The following is a 16,891-nucleotide window of genomic DNA, read 5'->3' as shown; positions in this document are numbered from 1 at the left end:
TTTCAGGAGAGCCATATAACCCCATCCGTCTTTCCTTCACCTGCTTCTCTCTTCCTCTCTGTGTATGGATAGATTTTGGGGTGATTTGATTAGCGATATGCCACATGTTCAGATAAATTTATGAAGGAACAGAACAGTAGTTGGGTAACAGGCCAAAAGTTAAATTAAGAGAGACATTCCATAGCTGCGCTCGTCTATCACAGTGACCCCCAAGGAAACTTAAACTACATTAAGGAACAATGTCAGATGCTCCACAGCAGCTGTTATACCAGCTATTCTAAAAGATGATGGGCCTGCAGAGAGCATTTTCTGGGGACAGTTTATAATAGAGGAGCATTTGGTCTTTCTACTGTAGGTTAGTGCAGTGTCATGCATGCACAAGTTAACTAATTGCTCTGCTTTAAATATTTTCCTGTGCAAAACTAATGCACTACCATTTCACTTTAGGGTAATGTGCTTGTATGTACTGTGAAAACCATACCCTAGTAATTGTTTGTGCTGAACTAAAAAAAAAAAAAGCACATGCCTTTTTAAATATTTTATTCTATGATAACCACTGTATTGCACACCTCGGCTTTGCTCAGAGAGTTATATAAGAAACTTCAGGTCCTTTGTCTACTATGCATACCAGTACATTCTCATGAAAGTTTTGTACAATAAACACATTACTTCTTTAGTTTTATATTCAATGACCCAATGATAAGTCAATAATATAACCTAGTATCGTATTTGCTGTTTATGGCTACAGCTGCACAATGAGTCATTGTGCTTAACTTCTTGTCAACAGCTGAACTTATGTCTTACAGCAGTTTATTTACTCTTGCAGAGCTATGCAACTGTGGTCTCTGATGAAAGCAAAACAAGTCTCATTTTCAGAAAAGCCAAGTTATTTGAAAACTAAGCACCAAAATGTTTAGATGTGCTTCCAGGACTGAGGTTAGGAAACACAATGACCTAGGGAACAAGTGTACCCACATATTAAGCCCTATGGGCTCTGTTTTTCAAAAAAGCTTAGCACAGAATTAGAGCTAAGACTTTGAAAGCAACGCCCATGCATGCAGGTCATCAAGCATAGTATCTACTGCTGGAAAAAACTCCCTGGGAATCCCAAGGTACCTCTATGATGCCCTTTATTTTAAAATGGTCACAATTCAGACAGTAGGGTTCCAGTGCACATGACATTAAGGAAATTATTTAACTATATTAATCAAGATTGATTAAGAACAAATGTGATATATATTGCATACAAGATTTAGGAAAGGGGTACTGCCTGTAGAATGAACCTTACTAGATCTGAACGTTTCAGTTGTTAAACATTTATTATCCTTATGAAGATATCATAGCCTTTCAACTACCAATCTGGTCATATTTTAATTAATTTTAGGGATGACTTCTTGAGGAAAAGATTCCAAAACCTAGTGCACACTATTTGTTTTTTCTGTGTTTGTTTAGCTTACAAATTAAAACACTGAAATGGCTTCAGAGCCTCATTGTGATGGGATATCCAGGAGCTTTGAAAACAACAAGAAGGAAATCCTGTCATCTAGCAAAACAACATGGGCTCACCAATGCAAACTGTATCCAATAGAGGAGTCATCTGTAGCGACAGCCAAGAATGGTGAGAACAGCATTAGCTTGATTTTTCAGAAGATATCTTGCAGGTTGTGATTTCAGTATTTGCTCTATTGAATTAATTTAAGTATTTACAATAACCTACATCCCTCCATAATGTTTTTGAAATAGCAATTACTGCATAAGTACACACAAATGGAAACAGCTCAAAGTAATGAATCTGAAAAGCTCTTCTGTATACAATATAATATGGAAAAATTCTTATATATGCAATGTAATATGCCATAGTCAGGAAACATCACAACACACTTTTATAACTATTTTGAGTGAAATGGAGCCTCTACACAGCAGGTACTACATGTCATTGTAATAGCTTTCCAATAAATATGTATCTGTTAATCAATTCTCAAAATTATTACCTTTTTCACCTTTCTATTCAATTCTTCTGGAGTTTTAGTGGAGGTAAATTTTGATTCCACTGCATTTTCAAAATATTTTTTACTTATTTATATATTCTAGGGATATGAATCGGGTGCCTGATTGTTCCCGCTTTCGGGATCGTCTGGCGGCGGGAAAAAAATAATTTTCTGGCGTTTCCCCGTTTTTTTTTTTAGTGAAAAATCATTTTTCGGGTTAGTGAGCGCTAACAAAAATAGCAAAAAAATAACAAAAAGTAACAAAAATAAATGTTTTTTGTTAGTGTGCGCTAACTCCTGTTAGCGCGTACTAACTCGAAAAACGATTTTTATGAAAAATCAGGGGTAAAATTGATTGTTTCTTTCTTTTAACCGATTTCTAACAAATTTAGAAATATTGTACAATATTTCAATTCGTTAGAAAAATGATTCACATCCCTAATATATTCTGCCACGTCCATAATATTGTTCAAGGAGGATTGCAGTCTATCCATTCATAATAATATAATGCTCATATACAAAACTAAAAGAGTCACAGCATTCATCATGACATACAGATTTTTACCATAAAAAATCAGGATTTTTTGTTCATATTGGCAGTAAATAGGACAAAAACCCTTGAAGAATTTGTATCTCATTTTGTATTATTGTCTTTTACATTATTTTTATAAATTTTAACTCTATTAATTGCATGTTTCTTGCTTTTTTTGACTGTAAGAAAATAAAATTGTGCACACACATGTTTTTATCTGCTTCTTCGAATGTGAGTGTGTGCCATTTTTATACTGAGATGTCTTCAAATTTCCTAACTCTAGCAAATTTAAGGGTCCATACATTAATGAGTACTAACGGGCCGATACAGTAAAAGTCGCGTGAGAGTGGGTGAGCGCCAGCTCTCCCGGTGCGTGCACAGGCCACTCTCCTGTGTGCGCGTCCCTAGTGCCTCTTTTTTTGACAGGAGTGGTAGCTGTCAGCGAGTTTGACAGCCGACGCTCAATTTTGCCGGCATCGGTTCTCAAACCCGCTGACAGCCACGGGTTCAGAAACTGGACTCCAACAAAATTGAGCGTCCGGTTTTCAACCCGTGAGCCGTGGGCTGATTTAAATTTTTTTTTTTTTTAATTATTTTTTGCTTTTGGGACCTCCGACTTAATATCCTAAGAACATAAGAACATAAGAAATTGCCAAGCTGAATCAGACCTAGGGTACATCAAGCCCAGCAACCTATTTCCAACAGAGGCCAAACCAGGCCACAAGAATCTGGCTATTACCCAAACACTAAGAAGATCCCAAGCCACTGATGCTATTAATAGCAGTGGCTATTCCCTAAGTAAATTTGATTAATAGCCGTTAATGGTCTTCTCCTCCAAGAACATATCCAAACCTTTTTTGAACCCAGCTACACTAACTGCACTAATCACATCCTCTGGCAACAAAGTCCAGACCTTTATTGTGCATTGAGGGAAAAATAATTTTCTCCGATTAGTCTTAAATGTGCTACTTGCTAACTTCATGGAATGCCCCCTAGTCCTTCTATTATTTGAAAGTGTAAATAACTAATTCACATCTACTCGTTCAGGAACTCTCATGATCTTACAGACCTCTATCATATCCCCCCTCAGCCGTCTCTTCTCCAAGCTGAACAGCCCTAATCTCTTCAGCCTTTCCTCATAAAGGAGCTGTTCCATCCCCTTTATCATTTTGGTTGCCCTTCTCTGTACCTTCTCCATTGCAACTATATCTTTCTTGAGATGCGGCGACCAGAATTGTACACAGTATTCCAGGTGCGGTCTCACCATGGAGCAATATAGAGGCATTATGACATTTTTGTTTTATTAACCATTCCCTCCCTAATAATTCATAACATTCTGTTTGCTTTTTTGACTGCTGCAGCACACTGAGCCGATATTTTAAAGTATTGTCCACTATGATTCCTAGATCTTTTTCCTGGGTGGTAAATCCTATTATGGAACCTAACATCGTGTAACTACAGCAAGGGTTATTTTTCCCTTTATGCAACACCTTGCACTTGTCCACATTAAATTTCATCTGCCATTTGGATGCCCAATCTTCCAGTCTTTCAAGGTTCTCCTGTAATGTATCACAATCTGCTTGTGATTTAACTACTCTGAATAATTTTGTATCATCCGCAAATTTGATAACCTCACTCATCGTATTCCTTTCCAGATCATTTATATATATATTGAAAAGCACAGGTCCAAGTACAGATCCCTGAGGCACTCTACTGTTTACCCTTCTCCACTGAGAAAATTGACCATTTAATCCTACTCTCTGTTTCCTGTCTTTTAACCAGTCTGTAATCCACGAAAGGACATCGCCTCGTATCCCATGAATTTTTAGTTTTCTTAGAAACCTCTCATGAGGGACTTTGTCAAATGCCTTCTGAAAATCCAAATACACTACATCTTCCGGTTCACCTTTATCCATATGTTTATTAACCCCTTCAAAAAAATGAAGCAGATTTGTTAGGCAAGACTTCCCTTGGGTAAATCCATGTTGACTGTGTTCCATTAAACGATGTCTTTCTATATGCTCTACAATTTTGACCTTGAGAATAGTTTCCACTATTTTTCACGGCACTGAAGTCAGGCTCACTGGTCTATAGTTACCTGGATCACCCCTGGAGCCTTTTTTAAATATTGTGGTTACATTGGCCACCCTCCAAGCTTCAGGTACAATGGATAATTTTAATGATAGGTTACAAATTTTAACTAAATAGATCTGAAATTTCATTTTTGAGTTCCTACAGAACCCTAGGATGCATGCCATTAGGTCCAGGTGATTTGCTATTCTTTAGTTTGTCAATCTGGCCTACTACATCTTTCAGGTTCACAGTGATTTGGTTTAGTTCATCTGACTCATCACTGGTGAAAACCATCTCCGCAACTGGTATTAAGTCGGAGAGTATACAGAAAAGCAGTTTTTACTGCTTTTCTGTATACTTTCCCAGGGCTGGCAGAAAGTAACGCCTACCTTTGGGTAGCACTAATTTCTGAAAGGAAAATGTGTGGCTTGGCTGAACATTTTACTTACTGAATCACGTGGGAATAACTAATAGGACCATCAACATGCATTTGCATGTTGCGGGCACTATTAGTTTTTTTTTGGGGGGAGGGATTGGCCGAGCTTTTTAGACATGCTATTACCACTAGGGGTGTGCATTCATTTGCTACGTATTGGTAATCCGCAACGTATAGGTCCATATTCATTGTATTCGTGGGGAAGCAAAACGTATTATGATTCCCCACAAATACAACAAATCTTCGCCGAATTATTCAGCCGTCTAAAGGAGCAAACCCCTCACCCTCCTGACCCCCCTAAGACTTACCAAAACTCCCTGGTGGTCCAGCGGGGGGTCCGGCAGCCATCTGCTGCACTCACGCCCTCGGCTGCTGGAATTCAAAATGGCGCCGATAGCCTTTGACCTTACTATGTCACAGAGGCTACCGGTGCCATTGGTCAGCCCCTGTCACATGGTAGGAGCAAAGGATGGCCGGTGCCATCTTGTACTCCTACCATGTGGCAGGGGCTGGCCAATGGCACCAGTAGCCCCTGTGACTTAGTAAGGGCTACCGATGCCATTGGTCGGCCCCTGTGACATAGTGAGGGCAAAGGCTATCGGCACCATTTTGATTACTGGCAGCCTATGGCCCGAGTGCAAGAGGTCACTCCTGGACCCCTGCTGGACCACCAGGGACTTTTGGTAAGTCTTGTGGGGGTCAGGAGGGTCTTTACAAAAGTCCCTGGTGGTCCAGCAGGTGTCCGGGATCGATCTCCTGCACTCGGGCCGTTGGCTGCCAGTAATCAAAATGGCGCCGATAGCCTTTGCCCTTACTATGTGACAGGGGTTACTGGTGCCATTGGTCGGCCCCTGTCACATAGTAGGAGCACAAGATGGTGCAGGCCATCCATTGCTCTCACCTCTTGTTAATTGTAAACTCTCACCTCTTGTTAATTCTAAACTGGCATGATGCGATATTCATCGCGAATGCCGGTATAGAAAAACTTAAAATAAATAAATAAATAAATATCTCCAGCCTATGGGGCCCACTGGTCAGTAGACTAATACAAAGTGATTCCCAGTGCTACAAAAGTTCTGAAAGGTTAAAGTAGTTTGGATTAGAGAATATATTTTCCAGATAGCAGGACCACTACTAGGGGTGTGCATTCGGTCCCTACGTATTGGCAATCCGCAATGGATGTGCCAATATTCGTTGTATTCTTGGGGAAGCGAAACGTATCACGATTCCCCACGAATACAACGAATTTTCGCCGAATTATTCGGCCGCCAATTTAAACAACCCCCCCCCCTACCCTCCTGACCACCCCAAGACTTAGCAAAACTCCATGGTGGTCCAGCGGGGGGTCCGGCACCCATCCCTTGCACTCTCACACCCTCGATACCACTTCAAAATGGCGCCGGATAGCCTTTGATCTACTATGTCACAGGGGCTACCGGTACCATTGGTCAGCACCACAGATGACAACAGGTGGAACCCGAACAACCTCAAGAACAACCAAGGCCTGTTCCAAGGTCTCCTATGGAAGTACTAGTAGTGCAGGCAGAGCCACAGTCCCATAGGCTCAGGGCATGGGCCACCATCCAGCTTGCAGGCAGCTACAGCGCAGGAGATACAGGGACTTTTGGCCAGCTTGGGGGAGCCTCCTGACCCCCACAAGACTTGCCAAAAGTCCAGCGGGGGTCCAGGAGCGACCTCCTCCAATCGGGCCGTTTTGCCAGTATTGGGGGGGGGGTCAGGAGGGTGGGGGGTTGTAGTAAAAAAAATAGGATTAGACGTATAACCATATCGGGGCGCCATACGGACGTATGCAACGTATCTGCCCCCCCGACAAATACGTATCCCATAGGGATGTGCAGAGCAAAATTTTATGTTCATATTTTTTATGTCCGAAAGGGGGTCCCACTTGCGGCCAATATGGACATAAAAAAAATCCAATGAGTTGGGTATATGTACATATGTGCAAAAAAAAAATTTAAACCCCCTCACCCTCCTTAATCCCCCCCCCAGACTTACCACAACTCCCTGGTGATCGAGCGAGGAGTGAGGACGTCATTTCTGCAATCCTTGGCGAGAAGCATGTGACGTCGGTGGCACGTCGAGTGACGCGGCGTCACGTGATTCCCGGCTCGTTCGCGCCGGACGGCTCGTTCGGCCCAAAAAGAACTTTTGGCCAGCTTGGGGGGGCCTCCTGACCCCCCCAAGCTGCCAAAAGTTCTTTTTGGCCCGAACGAGCCGTCCGGCGCGAACGAGCCGGGAATCACGTGACGCCGGCGTCACTCGACGTGCCGCCGACGTCACATGCTTCTCGCCAAGGATTGCAGAAATGGCGTCCTCACTCCTCGCTCCATCACCAGGGAGTTGTGGTAAGTCGGGGGGGGGGGATTAAGGAGGGTGAGGGGGTTTATATTTTTATTTTGGCTCAACAATCGCGATTTCCCACATATCGAACATATCTATGTTCGATATCTGGGAAATCCGATCGTTTATGTCGAATCAATTTTTTAAGTAAAAAAAAAATATGAGTTGCGTTTTACTAATGCGGTCAATCCGAATGCACACCCCTAGTATCCCGAATGCAACGTATGGTGTCCCTCTGCACATCCCTAACCACTACATTTCATATAACTGATTCCAGTTCAGGAATATCTGAATGACACTCTCAGACCAGCTGCTCGTATGTTGTCAGGTCTACATCTTTGAAACAATGTCTCTCCCATGTTGCAGGCCCTGCACTGGCTTCCTATAGAAAGTAGATGCAAATTTAAGATCCTTTCATTGGCCTTTAAAATGTTGCATGATCAAGTACCTAAACATCTGATGGAATAGGTTCACTGATACTTTCCTCCCAAATTGTCATGGTTATTGCATGAATTGTACTTTGTATACTCTCAGCCACAGATATTAAATGGGTCTCTAGTAGGAACTGTGTGGCCCCAAAACTGTGGAATTGTTTGGACCAGTCAACAAGGGATATTCATGAATATTGTCTTTATTGGAAATCAGTAGTCTACTCAGTTCACTGATGCACTTTTGGTAAATGCTTAGCTTTGATTGTATACATACTGTACTTGGTCTTAAAAGAGCAAGAAGGCAGTCTTATTATTAGCTATTGAAGTTGTTGAATATAAGTTATTGAAGAACTTATTTTTTAATTTAAATTATTTTATTAATATTAGTATTATTGATACATTTAACTGTTATTTGATTCTGTAATACATTTATTGGTGTTATGATTTATTAGTTTGCACGTATCAGTTTATGAGTTAGACATTACTCTCAGAACATTTTGGTATGGCAACAAGAAAATGAATTGTAAATAAATACATGAATATAAACAAATAAGAAGGGACCACAGCACTATGTTGGAGAAAATCTATTCTTATACAAATCGGAGGCAACATTAGTGCACTGAGTGCTGTATTGCAGACATCAGTCAGGTAGCTTAGTGATCAACACATCATGGGGCCAATGCATAATGGGAGCTTGTGTTGAGCACCCGTTTTCCTAATGTGCGCACATCCATAGCCCCTGGGTGCCCAATGCAATAGGCAAATGAGCTGCTGTGTTAATAATGATGCACTAGAGAGAATTGTGTCTCCCTAGCGCATCCATGGCATTGGATTCCCAGGAAACATGGCTGTGTGCAGGTTAAGAAAATGGATGTTCAATACAAGCATCCATTAACGGCACAATATACATGTACAATATACATGGCCTAGAACACCACAGAAAGTAGGATCTTTTGTGTTTTTGTGAGCTCTTGACGCGCAGCAAGGCTTAATGACAGCTCCGGTGCTGGCATTAAATTTGCCACACTAATAAGGGCACATTGGGCGAGTGGTAATTTATTGCATCATGGGTTAATTGCTAATAGTCTCAGCTTCATAGAATTTACATGTGATGAGTGTTATTAGCCTTGCATGAGTTTGGACACGTGTTTTGGAAGCACTGATTGCCTTATTGCATCGGGAGTTATGAACGTGCATCCAACCCCTCGTTAAGCTGTGTGCTAGGCTAAGCGCACTTTATTACATTGGCCCCCATGAGAGAGAAATCAGGTCTTGAGGCCTCAGGCAGAGCCTTCAGCTCTTTTCAGAGTCCTCCCAAACCCCATGGAGGGACCTTCAGAAAGTGTGGACTTCCCTAAAACTAGGGGCAGAAGAGATGATCTGAGAGGTGGTTGTACAATTTTGTGTGACAGCAAGTCTCATCCATTTTTAACATCAACTATAAGAAATGTTTATTTGAATGCCTAGCATTTCTTGAGTTTTCACTGTGCGGACTTATCTTGCCATGCACACTGGGCTTTCCAGTAATGTATTGTATACAGTATGTACCTTGCCAGAGCTTCTTTGTTTTTCACTGTTGAAGATCTTTATCTTACTGTTATAAGTTTTTTTTCTTCCAAAATATATATTAGGTTTTGGACTTCACTGCTCTAAATCACTTCAGCTTAAAACAAACAGTTCTACCTCCCTGGCAGAGCCAGTACAAAATGACTATCCTAAATCAGATTCCAGACCATTTTGTGCAACATCTTGCAACGTGATATACATTAGTCACATCCTGTTGCAGAGTGTTAGTTTTACTGCAGATCATGCCAATCTCCAGTATTATATAACTACCAGTGAACAGATGGTGCAGCATCACTGAATCTCCTCGTGAGCTCTTTTGAACGTCTAGCATCTGAGCAGTGACTAGACTAGAATACAGTATAAGCAATTCACAGAAAACATTATAAGAAATCTACAGAATCCTTGGTCTCAGCACACATGCAAAATACAAGCTGAAAATGATCAATGTTGGCCATAGGAATGGTCCCACAAATGCAGGGCCTGCTTGTTATTTCACATATTGCACATATTTCAAATTGCATGTAGTGGCCTAAAACTGGCATTGGGTGACAAGAGACAATAAGTAAAAATAGAAACCTTTTCTATGTGTGCATGTTTGAGGTTGTTCTGCTATTTATTTATTTATTTATTTATGTATTTGTTGAGTTGCAAGCACTGTTGAATTTTCCCTACCTTTGATGTTTCTTGGTGACACATTCTGTTTCTTTGATGATCACCTGTTTTGTCCCTCCTGACGCAGCTGCATGGTGAAAACTGATCCATGTCAGGGGACTTCTTATCGCCTTTCTGTCTGAACTTTTGAAACTGGTGATTACACACAGGAACAGTGCAATAAGATGACTTGATAGAGTGTTTTATTTGAGGGCAGATCTAAAGTGTATCAGCGGAACACCCTGATATTATTTGGTTTATTTAGTTACAGCAATTTACATTCTGCTCAATTGCCAGCACACCTGTTTTACTTGGATTTATGGGTCATCAATCAGTACCTAAAAATGACAAATGTGATTAGTGCAGTACAAAAATGCAGGACTGGAAATAATGACTGCGAATAGGATATCACTCCTTATACAAGAATCATTTTAAGCTTTGCATTTCCTTGCGGGTAGCTATTTCATTGAACGGCCAATTTAAAATAGTGTAGAACAGCTGTATAGGTAGATGCAATAAGGGTAATTTTGTAACAGCCTGCCTCAGGATAAAATTTACATGTAGAAAGTTCACACAGACTTATGCCTGAAATTTTCAAAACTAACGTCTGCAACCAAAGTCTGCTTTGAAAATGAATGGGGAGTGCGCGAAACGCTGGAGGCAGATACGTACATGCTTGCTCCTGCAGCTAAGCTGAGGTACAATAAATGTCTGCAAGGAGATTTACATGCATGCTATAGAAAATGGAAAATAGGCATCTAAATGGTTTCTCAGTCCCAGCTCCGCCCCCCACCCTCTTTCTAGTGCACAAACAAGTCTGCAGGTACTTTCCAAAAGCCTATTTATGCACCTAAAACTCTGTTTTAGCTTTTGGGAATTAACACTCCCTTCCTCAGGTCCACATCAGAGTGTTAACCCCTTAAAGCTAGACAAGAAATCTATTTAGTCTAATAGAAAGGTATTATCTTTTATAAATTTGGTGGTGGTGGGGGAGTTGTTGTTTTTTATTTACCTTTATGTTCATACATTAAAGTGGACTAAAATGGAAACCACACAAGTAAATGGCACTCACTGTTTTTTGGTTCAAGTTCAGCAGACCTACTTTAGTGGGTGCATTTGGACTTTGGGACTTCTTGTTTTGTATATTTTTATATTCATTCAAGCCATTGTGTTGCACTTTTTTAAAATCTTTACCACTTTTCAAAGATAGGCAAGATGACTGCACAAAACAGGCATATAGAACATTTTGGAAAAATTATTTTTCTCTTTCTTGTGAACATACTTGTTCAATTTCAGTATAGTGCCGTTATTTGGGTTTTATTTTTAATCAAATCTCTATTTTCCTGCCTAAAACATAGTCTCAAAAATGCCTCCTTCCCCCCTCCCCACCCTTTGAATGTGGGTTACATTTTGCACACTGTGTGACAGTGTGCGTACTTTTACCTTGGCCAAAAATGGGCAGGGTCAGGCTGGAGTTAGGTCAGGTGTTTTAAAGTACATGAGGATTTAATTTAGAAACCCCCAAAATATGTGGGTGCAGAAGTACCTGCGCTCCCCCTGGTCACCTGAATTTTAAAGGGAAACTTTGTCTGAAGTTTCCCTTTGAAAATTCACTTGCAGGCCCTGCAAGCACTGTGGCTTGGAAGTCCCATGGTCCCAGGTTCAAACCTCATCACCCTGACAGAATGTCCTCCCTCTGATGGGTGACCTCTGAACACCCATAAAGTCCACCAGGGTCCCAGATGCAATTCAGGGAGGCACAGTCCTGAACAACTCTCATGGTCTAGAACAGCATTGTTGAGATGTGGCAGGAACTGGCTTGGCCTGCTACAGAGATGGCGCTGAACTTGCTAGAGCTGGCTTGGGACTCACTGGAGTTGACTCGGCCTGGACTCGCTGGAGCTGACTTGGCCTGGACAGCCAGCACTGGATTCCTTGAAGCTGGCTTGGCCTGGACAGCTAGTGCTGAGCTTGCTAAAGCTGGCTAGGCCTGGAAGGCTGAAGTCTCTGTGAATGGAGTCTTTGAAACTCCAGGCCTGTAGCCAAGTCTCTGGTGCTGCTGTGAGAAAAGAGCCAGGAGCAAGGTTCTTGGTGCTGCTTCAGGAGAAGCAGCCTGTAGCCAAATCTCTGGTGCTCCTTCTGTGGGAGAAGCAGTCTGGAGCAAGTTTCTTGAGGCTGCTACTGGAGAAGCAGCCTGGAGCAAGGTCTCAGGTGTTGCTACTGGAAAAGCAGTTTGGAGCATGGTTCTTGATGTTACTATGGGAGAAGTAGCCTGGAACAAGGTCTATGGTGCTGGTGTAGGAAAAACAGCCTGGAACAAGGTCTTTGTTGCTGCAGGGAAAGCAGCCTGAAATGGATTCTTGAACACTATGAGCACAGCCAGGGATAGAGTTTTGGATGATGCAGGGGCAGCCTGAGACAGAGTCTTGGATGCTGTTGTGAGCATAGCCTGGTGTAGAGTCTTTCACACTGAGAATGCACCCTGAGAAGTACTAAGTGCTGCAGGAGTAGCCTGGGACAAAGTCTGTTGTTGTGGGCCAAGAGCCCATTTGTAAAACTGAAGCATCAGCATGGAATCGTACATGACCTAGGTGAAATGCTCTTAATCTCTTCATTGCTGTTAATCATATCCTAGGTGTCTTGTAGTACAATCACATATAGATCTTCTTCTCTATAAGAGAAAATCACTTGGGGTAATGTTGGATTGTAGCTGGTCTACGGAGAATCAAATTAGTGCAGTACTTAGCTCTGCTTACAACAGACCAACAGGGTCATTTTTCAAATTGTGTTAGGGCATTATAGCGCACGTTACGGCATTATTGTGCGTGATAATGCCGTAAAGCATGTGATAAATAGAGCATCGCACTTTGCGTATGCAAAATAGCAGTTAGTATTCAAGTGGATGGAGTTTGGGAAGGTTTATGGAAATTAGAGTCTGCTAGCACTATGTGCGAAACAGTATTGCACATTATCGCAGGATTTATCGCTAGAAATAACTACACCTTTTTTGGGGCGGGTACTGTGGAAAAAAACCAATTATTGTGTGTGATATCACAGATTGCGCTGTTATTGTGGCAAATATCACATTCGATAAAAAAAGCTATGATTGTGGACACCTACCATGCCTTCCTGACCCAATAAAAGCACCTGTTCTTGCCTGCTCTACTTTCCTAAGCCACATTGTTTCTTGGAAGTGTATTTGTGACGGCATACTGGATACCTCGGCGGGCTCACCACAGATGACAACAGGTGGAACTCGAACAACCTCAAGAACAGCCAAGGCCTGTTCCAAGGCTTCCTAGGGAAGTACTAGTAGTGCAGGCAGAGCCACAGTCCCATAGGCTCAGGGCATGGGCCACCATCCAGCTTGCAGGCAGCTATAGCGCAGGAGATATAGGGAGCAGATCTTTCCTCCACGAACATCCTTGCTTAGTATGTTGGAGGACTTTGTGATAAGCAGGTATTGGCTCAGCTCTCGGGCAAACCTGGAATTATATGAAGACATCCAAGAGGATCTGGATCCCATCACCGAAAGGTCCCATGCTGTGCCTGGCCTCACCAAACTAATGGCCGCCCTGCATTTCACGGCAAGCGACTCCTTTCAAACCACAGTAGGAGTGGTAGGGGGTATGTCTCAAGGCACTTTCTCATGCTGTCTCAGTCAGGTCATTGAAGCAGTAACTGACCACATTCCTCACTACATTAAATTTCCTCATGACAGGCAGTACTTGATGGACTTGAAGAGAGGGATTTATGCCTTCTCACACTTTACCAGTGTTGTCAGAGCAATCAATTGCACTCACGTGGCCATCATTCCACTTCGTCAGAAGGAGGAGATGTACCACAACAGTAAGCCCTTCCATTCCATCAACATGTAAGTGGTCTGCGATGCTGGAATGCCCATACTCAATGTCATGTCCAGGTACCCAGGAGCCGCGCATGATTCCTTTATACTTAGCCAATCGGGCCTCTTTGACAGTTTTGAGGCTGATATGTACGGTGATGCTTGGCTCGTAGGTAAGACACACTTTTATTTCTGTATTAATCCATCTTTGCCTATGTGTTTGTGGTTAATGGCACCCAAATGGGTGGCTGCATGGGAGGAAAGGATCAGTGGCATGACAAGTGGCTTGTACAGTCACGTATGCAGCCCATTCGGACTGGCCATGGTTTTTTATCCTCATGCTTCAGATTGTTGCAAACTTTGATACCAACAATGCATGTTATGTAAAGCTCGCTGAGTGAGCAGACACTATATACTTGGAACATCTTCATAAGCAAACTGGCCCTGTTCTTATCCTCCTCTTGGGTGTCATTTTATTGTCACAGGTGATTCACGAGCTTCAATTGTCCACACTGCCGGCACAGAACCATCATGTGTGGTCCGTTACAAAGGTGTGCAGAAGATTGTCACAGACTATTTCACGATAGGCTCACACACCTATACTACAAACAGTGTCCTGTGTATGTTAGTGGCCTGCCATATTCCCTGTGTTGTGGGCTCTCAATCTGTTTTCTATGCAAGACAGACTGCACATCTGCCACAGACATTTGCATTCACACCATGAGGTACGAATTTTGCAAGTAATACCGGTGTGGCAGCTCTTATATTTCTCCTCAAGGTTGGCAGGCCACTACACACCAGTAGCCTTTGCTGGGTTATGAGGGCATGGCATGCAATAGTTCCAACACCCACATGTTTTGTAGTAGTTGTGAAAAGATGACCTCTTTAACACTACAGCTAGCCTGCACATATACTGGCCTACAACAATGTGTTAGGCACTAAGGCTACACAAATCACTCTTAAAGGCTTGTCAAAGGTACCTCTGATGGATGCTGTGGTTTGTTACTCACATCCACAAGTGAAAATGCTCTGATTGATGCCTTTAATGAACCTTTGGACTTCTCAAAAGTCGCTTTTGCTATTTGGTCAAGATGGGTGGAGCTTTAATATATGCTCCACCCAAAGTGGCAAAGATAGTGTTGTTCTGTTATGTATTCCATAATCTGACTCTAAGACATGGAGTACCAAAGGAGATACGTCCAGATCTTCCCCCAGATCTACCATGTTACCCTGCACAATTTCAGGAGAGCCCACTGAGAGGCAGCCAGCTTTGCCAAAACCTTATAGAACGCTACTTTGCCTGATAGGCCTCACATACCACTTCCCCTTCCAGGGGAGATAGTCAAGAAATGTGTTTGCTGTTCCTCTCTATGCTATCTTTGTTTCTCACACTGCCTATTCAGCATTGGTCTTCACAATGCAGGAGTACACTGTACTCGGATAACTATGGTGCAAATAAAGATTACATCAAAGACGTGGAAGCACTGAGAGGAGAGGATCACCTTGCTGGTGGCTGAAAGGAATAAGTACATTTTTTGCTTGGGAAATTTTCTTTTTTAAAAGTATTGGGATGAAGTTAACTATTTTGGAATATTATTTAGTGTGTTTGTGTGCATTTGTGCTTTTAATAGTTAGTAAGGCAGGGAATAACTGAAGTTAGACTGTTTGTATTTTTAAATAGTCAGTAAGGCAGATAATCTGCAGTAGTTAGTGTATTTATTTTTAACAGTCTGTAAGGCAGCTAATAAGCAGAAGTTAGAGTGTTTGTATATATAAAAAAAAAATAGTAGCCAGAAGCTAGAAATAAGCTAGGAGCAGTGTATACCTAAGTAAAAAGGTTGAAAAGTTCAGTTCAGTTACTCACTTTGGAAAGGTGTTAAGGTAGTGTGATCTGGTTTGATTAAGTATCAAGAGAGCAGTGAGTCACTCTGGCTGACTAACTGAAGTTAGACTGTTTGTATTTCCCAACCCTCCCACCCCTCGCCCACCCACCCCTAGCTCATTCTTTAATTTATAGGCAGGTGCCACTTTCACAAAAAAAAACAAACAAACAAAAATCCTTATTGAGAGTTTTATCATTACCCTATAGGCCACAACCAGACATATAGTGAATTCACTAATACATTTAAAGGATGTTAATTAGACACATTCCTACTCACATAGCAACCTAAAACTTAACTAGGAACTGAATAAATTTGAGATGAAGGCAGCAGTCCAGCAGCAAGAAGGGAGCTTCCCAGTCTTTTGCATCGAGAGTCACATGTATGATTTTTTTACCCGCCGGTGAGAAATTGTACATGTGCATGCGATGCAAAGAGCTCCTGTCTCTCAGAGATCGAGTCCGATCTCTGGAGGCTAGAGTGGCAGACCTGGAGGAGCTGAGGCAGACAGAGAGATATATAGATGAGACCTTCAGGGACATAGTAGCCAATTCCCAACTTCAGACTGGCAGCCCTGGTGCTGACTTGGAGGAAGAAGGTCTCATGATTGGAGAGCATCAACCTGGTGCAGCAGGAAAAGATCCTGTAGCAAGGACCTGCTCTCCAGTTGGTGCATTGTCCTTTCACACCAATGATGTTTCTCCAAGGCCTACTGCCCAGGAGGGAAGGGTTAGGTCAGTCATCATAGTTGGTGATTTGATTATTAGGAATGTAGACAGCTGGGTGGCTGGTGGGCATGAGGATCACCTGGTAACATGTCTACCTGGTGCGAAGGTGGCAGACCTCACGTGTCACCTAGATAGGATTTTAGACAGTGCTAGGGAGGAGCCGGTTGTCATGGTACATGTGGGCATCAACGACATAGGAAAATGTGGGAGGGAGGTTCTGGAAGCCAAACTTAGGCTCTTAGGTAGAAAGCTTAAATCCAGAACCTCCAGGGTAGCATTCTCTGAAATGCTCCCTGTTCAACACGCAGGTCCCCAGAAGCAGGCAGAGGTCCAGAGTCTCAATGCATGGATGAGACGATGTGCGAGGAAGAGGGATTCAGTTTTGTAAGGAACTGGGGAAC

The 16,891-nt window shown here is 42.4% G+C and overlaps 1 long non-coding RNA gene across 1 annotated transcript in view; it reads left to right on the top strand.

The window, feature by feature from the left end:
- Positions 1-1,497: 1,497 nt before the first annotated feature.
- Positions 1,498-16,891, top strand: part of LOC115086129 — a 97,672-nt gene continuing 82,278 nt past the window's right edge. The window contains exon 1 of the long non-coding RNA XR_003855095.1: positions 1,498-1,618. This is a non-coding gene — a long non-coding RNA (uncharacterized LOC115086129). The remainder of the gene's footprint in view (positions 1,619-16,891) is intronic.

This window comes from Rhinatrema bivittatum, chromosome 2, assembly GCF_901001135.1.
Source record: "Rhinatrema bivittatum chromosome 2, aRhiBiv1.1, whole genome shotgun sequence".
Taxonomy (NCBI): Eukaryota; Metazoa; Chordata; class Amphibia; order Gymnophiona; family Rhinatrematidae; genus Rhinatrema; species Rhinatrema bivittatum.
Note: the sequence above shows the minus strand (reverse complement) of the source record. Positions and strands in the feature narration are given on the sequence as shown.